The sequence below is a fragment of the Osmerus mordax genome, chromosome 3 (assembly GCF_038355195.1).
Source record: "Osmerus mordax isolate fOsmMor3 chromosome 3, fOsmMor3.pri, whole genome shotgun sequence".
Taxonomy (NCBI): Eukaryota; Metazoa; Chordata; class Actinopteri; order Osmeriformes; family Osmeridae; genus Osmerus; species Osmerus mordax.
The window spans coordinates 14,436,476-14,450,590 of record NC_090052.1 but is presented as its reverse complement, the minus strand read 5'-3'; the positions used below and the strand labels follow the sequence as shown (position 1 = coordinate 14,450,590).

General features: G+C 42.0%; 1 long non-coding RNA gene across 1 annotated transcript in view; it reads left to right on the top strand.

Annotated features, from left to right (window-relative positions):
* The window catches only part of LOC136940887 (uncharacterized), a 38,034-nt gene extending 31,450 nt beyond the window's left edge, over positions 1-6,584 (top strand). Inside the window, exon 2 of the long non-coding RNA XR_010876417.1 lies at positions 6,200-6,584. This is a non-coding gene — a long non-coding RNA (uncharacterized lncRNA). The remainder of the gene's footprint in view (positions 1-6,199) is intronic.
* Positions 6,585-14,115: the final 7,531 nt, after the last annotated feature.

Sequence of the window (14,115 nt, the reverse complement as noted above, 5' to 3'; positions counted from 1 at the left end):
CAGTCCACTGCCATCTAAAAAAACGTACAATAGTTCAACAACAATTTATACTTCATCTCTTTTCCGGTCCAGTAATAAAGGACAAAAAGAAAAAGGGAAGAAATACCCGTTGCAATACACAACCTAACTCCAACATACAAAAACGTTTTGCACAGATAATGACAATATTCCTCAAAAGAAAACAATAGCGCTAAATACAATTTATTATTTCCTATAGGCTTATTATTTGTATTGGTTAATTTATAGTAGGTTCATCTAAGACCTACTCAGGTCCATTACAGTTCCTAAGTAGCCTACAGTAAGTAGGCGTACTGTTAAGTTAGGCTTTGGATCATGGCACATATTCTATTATTGTGCACCAGGTGTCACTCTCTATCAACGTGTCACTGCAGATCTCATAGACTCAAGTCTCATTGTCTGCACGATGCATTCTTTACATTTAGGTTTCCAATGCCATCGCATGATTGATGATTATTTGAGGACTCATATTTTAACATATCTCAAAATCAAACGTCTTCATTTCTTTCATCTTGCATATTTTTAGTCATATTGTGACTGTACATGCCCATACATACTTGTCCAGTACACAGGGCCGTTGCTAGGAATTATGGGCCCCCTGAAAGAATATTGGTGTGGATCCCCGCCATAGCTGCGGGAACATATTTTATCAGGGGGGTGCTGGGGGGACAGGGGGACGGACGGGGGGACTGGGAGTAAAAATAGGCCCTGGACTTTGATCCAGACCGGCCCACCAGAACCGGCCCCCGTATACGCCACCACAGCTGCCCTGCTAATGCATGCACTTTCTGTGTTTGATGTAATTCTAGTTCGATCCTTAATGCGAGACAAATTGTTTGGCCTTTATTTGAGCGCAAGTTAGTTGAGCTTTATGTAAAATAAACATAGCCGTTTTTCAATTGGTAAAATATTGTCTAGTGAAGGTGATATCTTTTTTTTCTCTTAAAGATCCTGTAAAGTAAATTCCATGTTTTGCTTCTAAGTACATTATATACGTGTGAAATGAGTTCCTGAAAGCATGTGCAAAGCACTAAAACTTTGTCGCACTGAAATGTGGAGTTAGACCGAAGAACAGTTTCTCTTACGTTTTCAGATCAGGTTTTAAAGATCCTGTAAAGTAAATTCCATGTTTTGCTTCTAACTACATTATATACGTGTGAAATGAGTTCCTGAAAGCATGTGCAAAGCGCTAAAACTTTGTTACACTGAAATGTGGAGTTAAACCGAAGAACATTTTCTCTTCCGTTTTCAGATGAGGTTTTAATGGACAGAGCCAAAAAATGCCTTATCTACGTAATTTCGCCCTATCTACGTCAGATCACTGAATGGCTCCTCCTGCTGTACTGTTATTGTAGCCTACATCAGCTAGCTAGGATGTCTCCCACCACCCGCAACTGCATCTTCCCTGGATGCAAGAACTACAGCTTCGCTGCAACGCCATTTAAGTTCACTATTGCTAATGAAAGGAAAAATAGGTGGATAGATTTTGTGAAGAGACACGCTCATGGAAAGCTTCGGATAAACTCCAACAGCCGCCTCTGCACTGACCATTTCACAGCGGACAGTTTTAACATGGACCAGAGACAGACGGCTTCTCTTGCAGCGCGGAGCCATACCGAGCATCGCCCCTCCGGCCGTTCATCCTCCGGTCGCAACAGGACCATCCACCGCCAGCAGTTCATCACTCAGTTCTGTGTGCTTGTTATAATTATACTAGATAACTTTTCCAGAGGTATCTCTGCTATAATTAGTGCAAACCGCTAACTTGATATTAGGCTACTCGGTGTAGAATGATGGTATTTTGGTGAAATGGTAGCTAATGTGCTAGAAGTAGAAGTAGAAGTAGAAGTTGGAGAGCTCACTATCTGTTGTCTCTGCTGTAAATGTTTACTCCTGTGTTACAGCTCAGGGGAATATTTCATTTATATGCATCTGTCTATTTCACTCATTGAACAAATACATTCTAATTCTATACTGTTTTGTTCGGCTTGACGTAGCGTCCATTACCTGGGTCGTAGGTAGCTTACTTGAGAGAGGCGGCGCCTTCCAGCAAGGGGGCCGAGCTTCAGCTCCTTCAGGCGACATGCCCCCCCAGTCTCAAACAGAGAAGACTGCTGATTTTCAAACGATTTCAAAGCCTAATTTAACATACTTGTCGGTGTTTTTTTCCATTCGAATTTGGATAGGTAGTTAATAACACATTATTCTGTGGTTTGGTGAACTTGAAACTCGTTTTTAATTCCACTTTACAGGATCTTAAAATTTTCAGCCCCGCCATACGTTTCTCAGCCTGGTTTTCCTTTATTTTTCTGTTTCTCTATGTTCTTGACAGTTCCTGATGCAATGCACCCAATTTGTTTATTTTTTTTCAATTAACCACTCAACAAAGAGTCACTGGGTATTATTATGTGAAAATCAATGCGTAAGTAATTGCCAATGGTCACTAATATGTCAAAACAGCCAACAAGTGTCTACCTCACTCACTCACCATCATCTTCACTATCCCCTTCACTAGTATCTGTAGTAGCCCTACTTTCTGGTATTTGTTCTTGGGTGGGGTCTGGCTCTGGTATTTGTTCTTGGGTGGGGTCTGGCTCTGTAGACTGCAAGGACAGTCAGTGACTTAAGTAGACTCATAAATATTTCATATCTTATTTAATTTCATATTTAATTCCAAGATCTAGAGAAACAGCTTCTGTTTATTATTGTATGAGGACGGCAAGCTGTAAGATTAGCCCCATCTTAACATTAACAAGACTCATGTCAACAGGCTACCATAGCAGTTAAGTTTTAGTAAACACTCATGTAAGAATGGAAAATTGTGTTCTATACTGCTACTGGAATTTTTTGACAGCGTATTATAACGTTTGGAGAATTATAACCTTACTGATGTTTTCTGTGGATGATATTTAGTGGATAATTTTGTAATGTCAGCCTTGTCAGGCGATTATTTTACACTGCTGACCACACGTAACGTTAAACATTACACTGTAAAAAAAAAAGATGAAATTACCGCACTTCTTCTGTAAATTACATGTGTTTTTTTCTGTATTTCTGAATGACAGGAAATACAGATAGAAATACAATGGCAAACTGTAAATTTATAATTTTGCATAAACATTACAGCCAAATGTTGTTACTTAAAAATACACTAAAATTTCTGTTTTTTTACAAATATTAATAACATTTTCACCAAAATGTTCTGTTAAAACACTTTCATTTTATCAAAACTAGCTAATTTAACAGTTATTTTGCAGATATTTACTTTCATCCCACGGACAAATAACATAATTTTTGGTTGAATTGTGAACTGAGCTCAGGTAGTTGACGTCATGAAATCCCAGCATGCACCAGTCAATATCAAAGACTACAAAAGCCTGCAAAAGCCGTTTTGGGGCTATCTCGTTGTTCATGATCATTGACCAATGCACTTTTAGTAAAGCTCTCTCTTGTAAGTCGCTTTGGATAAAAGCGGCTGCTAAATGAATAGACCACATGTAAAGACTCCAGAGTAGGACGAAGGAAAGTTGATTAGATAGTTGTGTAGCGGCAACGCTCCGTTACCCAGAATGCCCCGCGGCAAGCTGAAAAGCTACAGAGTTAAAGGTTTAAGCTTAGTTAGATAAGCATTGTTTGGAGTTTTGTTGTTGTGTTCGTTCGAACCAAGGTTTCTTACATTTTTTCTCAATTAGTTTTACTGGGAGTTTTTCCTTGTCTTCCTTGAGGGTTTAGGTTGGTTGAGGGACATTTCTATGGGCATATGTGAAGCCCTTTGTGACATAACTTTTTTTTTAAAGGGCTATACAAATAAAACTTGGATTTTATTTTATTTCCAGGAATCTGTGTGTGTGTGTGTCACCGACTGCATCATGGGCACTGGCACTAGTTGTTCCAATTCACGAGCCACTCAAGGATGTGTTCCCTGTCAACGTTTAATGAATATGCATTGTGCAATAGACTAACTTGAATCGAAACACAACCTCCAACCATTATTCCTATGCCTGCTTTTAGCCTCCTCACTTTTACTGGAAACGGTTTACAAAGCTGAAAGCAAACAATGTGGAAGGCTGTGGAAATGTTCAGTCACTTGACGACCTTGGAGACAATCCCTGGAATGTGGAATTGGCCCCCCAGTGGTGGAATCAACTCCCCACCTCCATCAGAGACACTGACTGTCTCTCCACCTTCAAGAAAAGGCTCAAGACGCACTTGTTCCGGGAGTACAACGGTACTTAGGAACGGTTCGCTTGACCCGATGTTAGTTTCCTCAAGGATCACAATGACTCTTGCTTAGAGACTTGTTGCTCTTGTGGTTAGTGGTAACTGATTTAAATTTTTGGTTCTCGCTGTGATATATTGTTTTATTACTGTTGCTTGCTTTTTCCCACAGGTACACTTGCACTTATAGCTGTTCATGTTGTTTGGTTGTGACTTGTTTAACTACATGCTCTTATGGTTCTTCCCTTTGGCACTTACTTTGGTTGTTCACAATGTGTGCTTCATGTTTTGGCTACTCGCGATGTTTTTTGGCTATCTTGTTGTTATGATCAGTGACCTATGCACTTTGTAAAGCTCTCTCTTGGAAGTCGCTTTGGATAAAAGCGTCTGCTAAATGAATAAATGTAATGTAATAAATGTAAATGTAATGTGTGGCTTGCTGCTGCTGCAGAAAATGGCTATGGCCTGTTCAACAATACTCTTAACAAGAAGAGACCTGAAATTGTATCCAAACCTCACAAAATTGTTATGCAGTCCTTTTTCTTATTGGATTGTTGGATTCAAGGATTCTTATTGATTTATTATTTATATTTCAATTTGAAATCCATCACAGAGCTGTGTACTGAGGGGAAAAGTGGATTAGAATCAAGGGGCCAGTGGTCAGGTCAGGTTAGTGGTTGGTCAGACAAACCTGCCAACCAGATCCATGCTGCACCTCTACAATGTGGACAGACTCATCAGGATAGGGTTAGCTATGCTGATGGCAGGAGCAGCAATACACAAATCAGAGAAGCTACTTCTATGTCCTTAACAGGCTTGCATAGCCTGCAACCCCACCCCGATCCAGTGAGTGCACCAGTCCTGTTTGGAGAACGTGTACAAACAGACGATGCTGGCATCTTCCAAGTCAGTCACTGAGAGCACACAATATTATTGTCATAAAATATTCTGTAACTTGATTTTTGTCACGCAAGAAAACATGGGGACCTCATGCATGTTTTAGTTATAGCTATGCTCCCCCAGAAGCCCTGAGTGAAGGTGTCATAAAAGGTATTTCTGTTTTACTACTCTGAGAATTACATTCTTGAGATGTTGACAAAATGTCTGAATAGGGTAAAAAGTATTTCAGTTCCAAAAATAGACTACTTTTACTACAGGTGTTGAGCCTTAGCTCATACTCTAAATGGTTCTACAATACAGTAAATGTTGACATTAGATATTGTATAGTACAATATTTACATTTAGTCATTTAGCAGACGCTCTTATCCAGAGCGACTTACAGCAAGTACAGGGACATTCCCCCGAGGCAAGTAGGGTGAAGTGCCTTGCCCAAGGACACAACGTCATTTGGCACAGCCGGGAATCGAACTGGCAACCTTCTGATTACTCCCCATATTCAGTCATATGTTAAATGTATTAGACTGAACACAGCACAATGTAATTTATTGTAACTGCATTCTTCAGCCATAAGAGATTCCTTTACCCGTAAGGCATTTTTTCTCTGAAGCTATTGAAAGATGTTTAAAATTGTGTAAATAACATCAGTAGAAGAGTGTGTGTGAAAGGGTGAAGGAGAAAGGGGGGGGGGGGGGTATTGAGATATTGATGTTACTACTCTTCTCCCACTCTTTCTTAATTTCCCTTAATTCGCCATTCTCCTTTTCAGCTCCATCCTTTCCTATAAGTCCACATCCATTTCAACTCGGTCAGAAAAAGTTGTCTATAGATATAATTGGATTTGACTGCTTTTAGCAAGCAAGCAAACACAGTTTCTTCAGAAAAATAAGTTTCTTTACTCATACTGCATCACTTGTACTTTTAAATGCCACATTTTTATATTGTGTTTTAATAATGCTCTGTGAGCATGTTTGTGGGACCAACTGAGCTTGGTAGAGATGGGGTGCTTGGAGGCCCTGCTCCAACCCCTGAAGCTGGTTGAGAACATTCTCATTGGTGATCTAAGCCTCAGCCGTGTGGAAGAAATTGCGATTTCCGGTGTTCTTACATTATTCACTAATCAATATAACTAGTCATTGGATACTAGTTAGTATGTTCTCATGTAAGCTTGCTATTAATAAGAGTAGATTGTGTCTATGTGTCAGGGTTAATAGATGTTCGTGATCAGGAGAAAGTACTGGGTAAACGTCCTTTGTCATGACTACAAGGAGAGCGCCAACTATGATCTCTCTAGTCTGAGTGGTCATGTGTTGGGAGCTGTGAATCTCTTCCTCTGAGACTGTTGTAACGTCATTACTGCCTGACTGTCACTATCTATGTTTACATTCCTGTGCCCTATAAAAGATGGTCCTCCGGCTTTCAGAGCTGAGAGAGACATGATTGAGACCTAAGCCTGGTGTTGTGTTGTCATTTATTGTCAGAGGTCTGGTTTTCTCTCCCAATCTGCAGATTGATAATACTTATTAAAATCCAGAACTCAACTGAACTTAGTCACTCCGTTTATGAAGAGACGGACAAAACACTTTCTTCATCAGTCGTTACAATAAGAAGCATTGCCTTCTCAGTTTGAGAGGTCTTTAAACATACAATTGAAACCGGTGTATAATGCTTTTATCCAAAGCGAAATGTACAAAGTACATTTACTGCAACTGCTAAATTACATTATTGTAACCTGACCAGACTCAGGAGGGATCCAAGTGCAGAGGGCTTTATTATTGAAACAGGGTAGTCCAGGAACAGGCATACGGTATACAGTATACAGTATATGTCGGTATACAGGCAGACAAGGCAATAGAGGTAATCCAAAATCGTAATCCAAATACAAGCAATAGGTCATAATAGCGGCTAGGGGTAAAGTACAATATCCAATAATCGTAGTCAGAAGGCAGGCAAATGGTCATAAACACAGAATGGACAAGACTAAGTGGATCAAGACTCAGACAAACTTTTAAGCAACGAAACTAGGGAACACAGGGGTTTTAAATAGCAAACTAAAAAGGGACAAACAAGCCAAACTCAAAACGCAGGGGTGTCAGAAATATTTATCTATTAAGCATTGCACAGTCAGTCAGTGAACAAGTTAAGAAAGCTTTATTGCTTGCGGCCGCAAGGAGACAAAACATCACAGGCCATGGTGCTACAAAATTTGTCCGCTAGCATGTTGTGCTAGCTACCTATTTGCGTAAACAGAACCGCTTGACAGTCATTGGTTAAAACAAAGGCATCCAAATGTCCCATGGCTCTTCTTTCATTGGCTCTCTTGCATAGACCTTGCGCGAGTGCGTGTATGCGCTCTCTGACCAAGCTTGACCATATGATTATCTCTTTTATGTCCCCTCCAGTAAGATAGTGGTCACCCCAGGTCCCCTTGTTTACGGAAGCATAGTGTTACCCAGAGTTCAGATTTGGGGGTAGGCCTCTCTTTGCACACATCAGTATCAGCTAAGTCTCATTTTATACAGAAAACAAAGGTTCCATCTTACATTTTTCAGACAAGGGGAAGCAGAGCGCAGCCTCCTAGCAGGCTACACCGAGTGCCTAGGTGTGACAATTGGCTGCCGTTTGTTTCCTCAGGATGTTGTGGCGTCAGGTCAGGGCTGGCGAAGACAAAAGCCAGGGCCAAGGATGTCTTCTCCTCAGAAACCACCTTATCCAGGTGCTCGTCAAGTCCCTGTCATTGTCTTCACCTGTCTCGTTAGCTTCATTGTGTCCACCTGTGTGTCGTTTGGTTCTGTGTATTTAGGTTTCTGTTTGTGTCCAGTCTTTGTCTTGTCCTTACTACCCATGTCCCAGTGAGTACCTGTTCTGTGTCCCTGTTTTTTTCTAGAATAAACCCTTTGTTTTCAGCATGGCTGCGTACTCCCTTGCATTTGGGTCCTACCCCATCTCACACCCTGACAGAAGGACAAGACCAAGAAAGGACCCAGCAGAGAGTTCACCCAACCCTTTCCTAGGGACCCGCCTTGCCTTGGGTGGACCCAGGAGTGTCAAGCGGAATGCCAACCCCAAGTCCTGGTTCTTACCCCGGCTCCAGCCCCTGCCCGAACCCCAACTCCAGCCCCGTTCCTGCCCTGTACCCCAGCCTTGGTCTTGCCCTGTACCCCCGCCTCGTTCCTGCCCTGTGCCCCGGCCACCGCATCCCCCGCCCGAGGACTCCTGGCTGCCTTCTCCTCCACCTGAGGACTTCTGGCTGCCGCCTGCCACGTTGCCCTCGCTCCCAGGCGCCCTCGCTCCCAGGCGCCCTCGCTCCCAGGCGCCCTCGCTCCCAGGCGCCCTCGCTCCCAGGCGCCCTCGCTCCCAGGCGCCCTCGCTCCCAGGCGCCCTCGCTCCCAGGCGCCCTCGCTCCCAGGCGCCCCCGTGCCCGCGCTCCCAGGCGCCCCCGTGCCCGCGCCCCCGTGCCCGCGCTCCCAGGCGCCCCCTCGTCCGCGCTCCCAGGCGCCTCCTCGTCCGCGCTCCCAGGCGCCTCCTGGTCCGCGCTCCCAGGCGCCTCCTCGTCCGTGCCCCTTCGTCCGCGCTCCCAGGTGCCTCCTGTCCCCTGTACCCGTCCTGCCCCCAGGTGGTTCCCCGGACCTGCTCCGACCCCCTGCCCGGCCTTGTGGGACGTCCGGTGACGTCCCTTGAGAAGGGGGTACTGTCACGGCCACAGCCGTGCCCCCCGGTTTCAGTTTTTTGCCCTGTCCTAGTGTTTCCCTGTCATTGTCTTCACCTGTCTCGTAAGCTTCGTGTCCACCTGTGTCATTTGGTTCTGTGTATTTAAGTTTCTATTTTGTGTCCAGTCTTTGTCTTGTCCTTACTACCCATGTCCGTCTGTTTCTCGTTTTTGGATAATAAACCCCTTCGTTCTACAATGCCTCGCATCTCTCCTGCGTTTGGGTCCTACCCCACCTCACACCCTGACAGAAGGAGCATTTTCCACACATCTCCCTCCATTTCTGGATGCATCTTCTGAAGAAACATGTCCAAGCCCCCCGTGGTGATCTTCAGAGGAGAGGACATTGAGAGTGAGACAGAAAGTCCGGTAAGTAAACTAAAAACCCTGTTGGAATCTGATAAAAGAAAAGTAAGTTGCCGTACCTTCCTGCCAAGCTGCTCTGACAGACACCTTTCTTTGGGCCTTTTATTGGCACATTTCTCAAGGATCATGGATCACCTGCTCCATCTCCTTAAGGATCTGGGTGGTCATGCTCTTCTAGACCTGTGAATCAATAGACATCTGTTACAGGTAAGGGATACTGCCCGACGAGTTGTTGATTATCCTAAATTAATGGACTCCATTATAAGCTGTGCGTCGGACGGTCCACGCCTCCACAGTCCATTATTATTATTATTACGATTTGGGAGGTGATGAGAGATTCTTGTGTTTCATCACCAGAAATGGTCTCATCAATTTTTGCTGCAGGATAAGACTTGAACTACTAAAAATGTCTAATATCAACCATGTATTGTATATATCCACTTGGTGTTCTTCTAAATGAATGAATGAAATTCAAATTGTTCTTACCTCAAGCAGGTAAAGTGAGTAACATTCCTCTGTAGAATAAGATTTCCATAATACAATATTGTATCATGAATCCTACTACCCCTTAGTTATTTCAAATTGTATTTGTATAGTTCTTTTTACAAGCCTTTTACAATGTCACAGAGGGCTTCACATATGTCCATAGAACTGCACCTTAACCAACCTAAACCCTCAACAAAGACAAGGAAAAACTCCCAGTAAAACTGAGAAATAATATAAGAAACCTTGGAAGGAGCAATCTTATGAGGGATCCCCTCCTCCAGAAAATGCTTGGTACAGAGAGAGGAGCTGACGATAGACTTAACATAGTCATATCAAGGTTATAAAATAAAAATGTGCGAATGGTTTTTGAAACACAAATATCCAGGGTTCAACTCAGAGCTCTGAGTTGGCGAATGCCAGTTTAAGCAATGGTAGCCACAGGGCTGTGAGCGTGGAATCCGCAGAGCATCACAGGACAGCCAGGTAGATGAATAGAACGGGACCAGGAACTCCATGTTTTCCATCATGGGAGATCAATGTCCACTTCAACTGTCCAACGTTGGCAGGCCGGCAGACATTGACAGCTCAACCCCCCACACCACAGGGGAGGTTACCATAACAGTAAGGGTGAGGTCCCCACCGGTCAAGTGTGAACTAGTGCAGCAGTTTAGCAGACATTTTTTTTTGATGTAGCCCTAGACGCCAAGACGGCACCAGCCCCCCTAGATTGGAACATGAAGTCTGTTCCAGAGAAGAGAAACTAAATATGAACTCCGTTCCCTGTCGTCTTCAACTAGCGACAGAAGTAACAAACAAGTTCAGGTTAGCTTTATTTTGTAATTTCAAGTTGTATAATACACATACAGGCATACATACACACACATTTCGGGTTTCCTTTACTTGTAATTTCAAGTTTTATAGTATAAAAACACACACTGACACACACTTCAGCAGCCGTAAAACTGACTAAACAGAAAGGCTTTTAATCAAGCTTTCAACGTCAAAACAATGTCAACCTTGTTACAGTTTTTTACAATCGCTATGACAGTTTTTTCAATACCTTTTAACAAGTTTTCTACAACTCTTAACGCACCAACACCTACCACACACAATTGGCAAAACTGTTAATTTCATGCTCAAAATCACACATTGTAAACTAAACTCAAACACTAATTGTCATAACACAAAAATACACTACACATGACACCATGTCTACCAAACACTAACACAGGTTCTCTTTTCACAGGAACATTTAGTCAATCATAGCACAATGTCATAAAAAACACTAACAGATGGAATTACAGAAACTGCATTCATTTATGCAGGTATGTGTCAGGTCTCACAGTATATGGATTATAGAATGTGTTTGCAATGCAGTTTCTTTTGAAGCCTACATCTACATCTTTGTTTTGTAAATGCCTGAATTGTTTCTTTTGATGCAGAAATTCAGAACAAAAAACGAATGACCCATCTCAGAGAAGCTTTATAGAATGTACGGTTACTGTATTGAAAAAAAGAAACATAATTGCTGCAGTAAAGGCTTCATTTGCAACAGGACATTACTGCAAGAAATATGCAATATAGCTTCAATTTACAGTATTACACTAGCTCTGGCCCTTCTGAGCGCCACCACACATTCTAACTCCTCTCCCTTGCCCCACTCCTCTCCCTTGTCCTGGTAATTGTCTCCCTCTCCCTCATGCAGGCATAGTAACTGCATTCTTACTTTCTTTGTGTTGCTCTATATTGTTCTTTTTCCACACAAGATCAGTCCAAAGAGGTCCTCTTTATATGTACCATATGGTCATGTGATTGAAAGAACCTCAACATCTGAGTGTTTCCTAGTTGTTCAACCAGCTTTTTCTCAGTAGCAATAGAATAAAATACAGGGGATATATTTGTTTCAATTCACAATATGAACAGCTGTTCACTTTGACCTTAGCCAGTAAGTTAGGTTTTGAACATGATGTTATCTGTTCTGACAGTGTGAAAGCATTGGTAAATTAGTACCTAAAAATCGATTGTTTTGGTCTTGGTTGAGCTTGTGTGTAAAAAGTTCAAGCATTTTAAATTTGTGTTTACTCTATGCTTTGTGTCAAAGCAACAAGAAATGTGTTAATTGTATAGCCTACACAGACGGATGTTGTGCTAACTTAGAGTAGGGAACTTATTAAAGGTATTGAAAAGTGTCATAGCGATTGTAAAAAAAACTGTAATTGAAGCAGGAAGTTTGTTCCAGAGTATAGGTACTCTATATGAGAACGCCCTGCCCCCCGCAGTTTTTTTGTTGATTTTTGGAACCCGAGGTAACCGGTGTCTTGGGATGTTATTGGGTGATAGGCGAGATTACCAGAGAGGCAAAACGTTGCTAATCCGTGGAGTGATTTGAGTTTGGAGTAAGACTTTGAAATTGGCACTGGCTTCGAGTGGGAGCTAGTGTAGAGAGGCAAGAGTAGATATTATATGGTCATATTTTTTGGTTATAGTCAGTAATCGTGCTGTGGCATTTTTCACCAGTTACAAATTGTTTATGTACCAAGTGTTTGAGAGGCCAGAAGATTATGCATTGCAGTAGTCGAATTGGGATCTAACAAATGCATGTATTAAATTTATTTTAGCATCATCCGGATTACTTTCATCTGGTTTCGTTCTCATGCCATGTCACTAACTCTCCTATCATTTCAGACCCTGTCACTCCCTCTTGCCTCTTTTTTTCCCCCAACCTTTCACTCACCTGCAGCTCTTTCTCTTGTTAGTCTGACAATACTCTGTCGTCTTCCCTTTGTATTCTGCCAGATTGTTTTGTGTTACAAGTTTTTCAGCATTTCTTTATTCCTGTGTTCTAGACCTGCCCATGTTCGACACAGCTAGCCTGCTTTCTGGACCCTGGGTTTGGACTTTCCTGCCCCTGGTTGGATTTGCTTGCCTGTTGGACTGATCTCCCTGTCTTGACCAGTATATTGGAACTCGATATTTTTTGTTCAGACTGGTCAGAAAAACCTCAATCCAACTTGTGAATCTAAAATGATTCATATCACCTATAGCCTACACATGAATATATAAACTGAATTAAATAAACGGCACGTACCTTAAAAGGAATTCAATGTTTCTGCTGTAGTGAATCAAACAGCAACACTTTATTCCACGTGTAGACTCTTGCTCTTTCTGATGTGGGTTTCAACATTTCAATCACAGTGTAAATAAATCAGATGTATCTGTCATTCTTTCATAAGCTACTATTATGTTTTGTTTGAAAAAAACATTATGTATACAGATGTGTTCACTTGGGGCAACAGTTAAATTATCTTGATAAAATGTGTTCCGAAAGAATCAGCCAAATAAAGCCTGACTAAAACAAACAGTATGTAATATCTCGAAACAGGTAGTCAAAATTTCCAAAGTAAATGTAATAAACATCTATCATTTCTTACATGTAATTTTACTGATCCTCCTTTAGCAGACATAGACATACTTAATTGACACCCCCTCTAATTTAGCATGGAGCTGACCTAACCAGACTCTATTTGCAGTGTTTCCTCAGTCAAATTACACATGTACAGGATGCCTCCTGTATTGACATTCGGCAGCTGCTACATCTTGCACTAGTGCACACTCACTCCAGGGAAGAGCAACAGTGATTGCTTTGAGATATTGCAGTGAGCCTGTGAGAGAATCTCATAACATAAATGAACTGTGAGGAGTCCACAGGGAAAGGCTTGGGTGTGAGTCTCACAGTAACAAAGAGCCAAGTGGAACATTCCTTAAATGTTTTTTTGTTTTGATTTTGGAAGAAACACATGCACTCTGGCTCTCAGTAGCAGTTGGAGCCACAGCCAGAAACAATTGGGTGTTGTGCTGAGAGTATATTGGTCGTTTTGGTGTGGTTGGGCAGGGGTCATTGATATAGTCCCCACCAAGAGACCCACATTTCTTTTTTATCAACAGTGTGATTAGAATAACATCCCTCCCTGTGTTGAAATTGAGGTAATCCATGAGCTGCATTGTTACCTACCAGACAAGCATGTGTCCACTGACTTTCAAATTGCAATAAAAAAGTTAAATGAAAAGGGCTACTTCACTTAATGAGAATATATCCTTAATCTTTTTCTACTTCCTTCAATCTATCAGGGTATCACCAACCCAATCCAGTATACTGATGTAATCTAAGCAGAAAATCAGCATATTGCCCATCTTCTTTTCTATTGATTATTTTCAGGGAGAAGGATGAGAAATGAGAAATGACGATTCTGCCTTGTAAAACATAGGGTTCTGAATTACTTAGGCTACCCAGTAATGAACTGAGTATCAGCAGAGGAGTGAAACGCCCAGGGTCACAGCAACAACTTGAGCTATGTTATCATGTGTGATGGCATGTGAAAAACGGCGAGGTGAATTAATTTAGATAGGGTTACTCTTTCAGA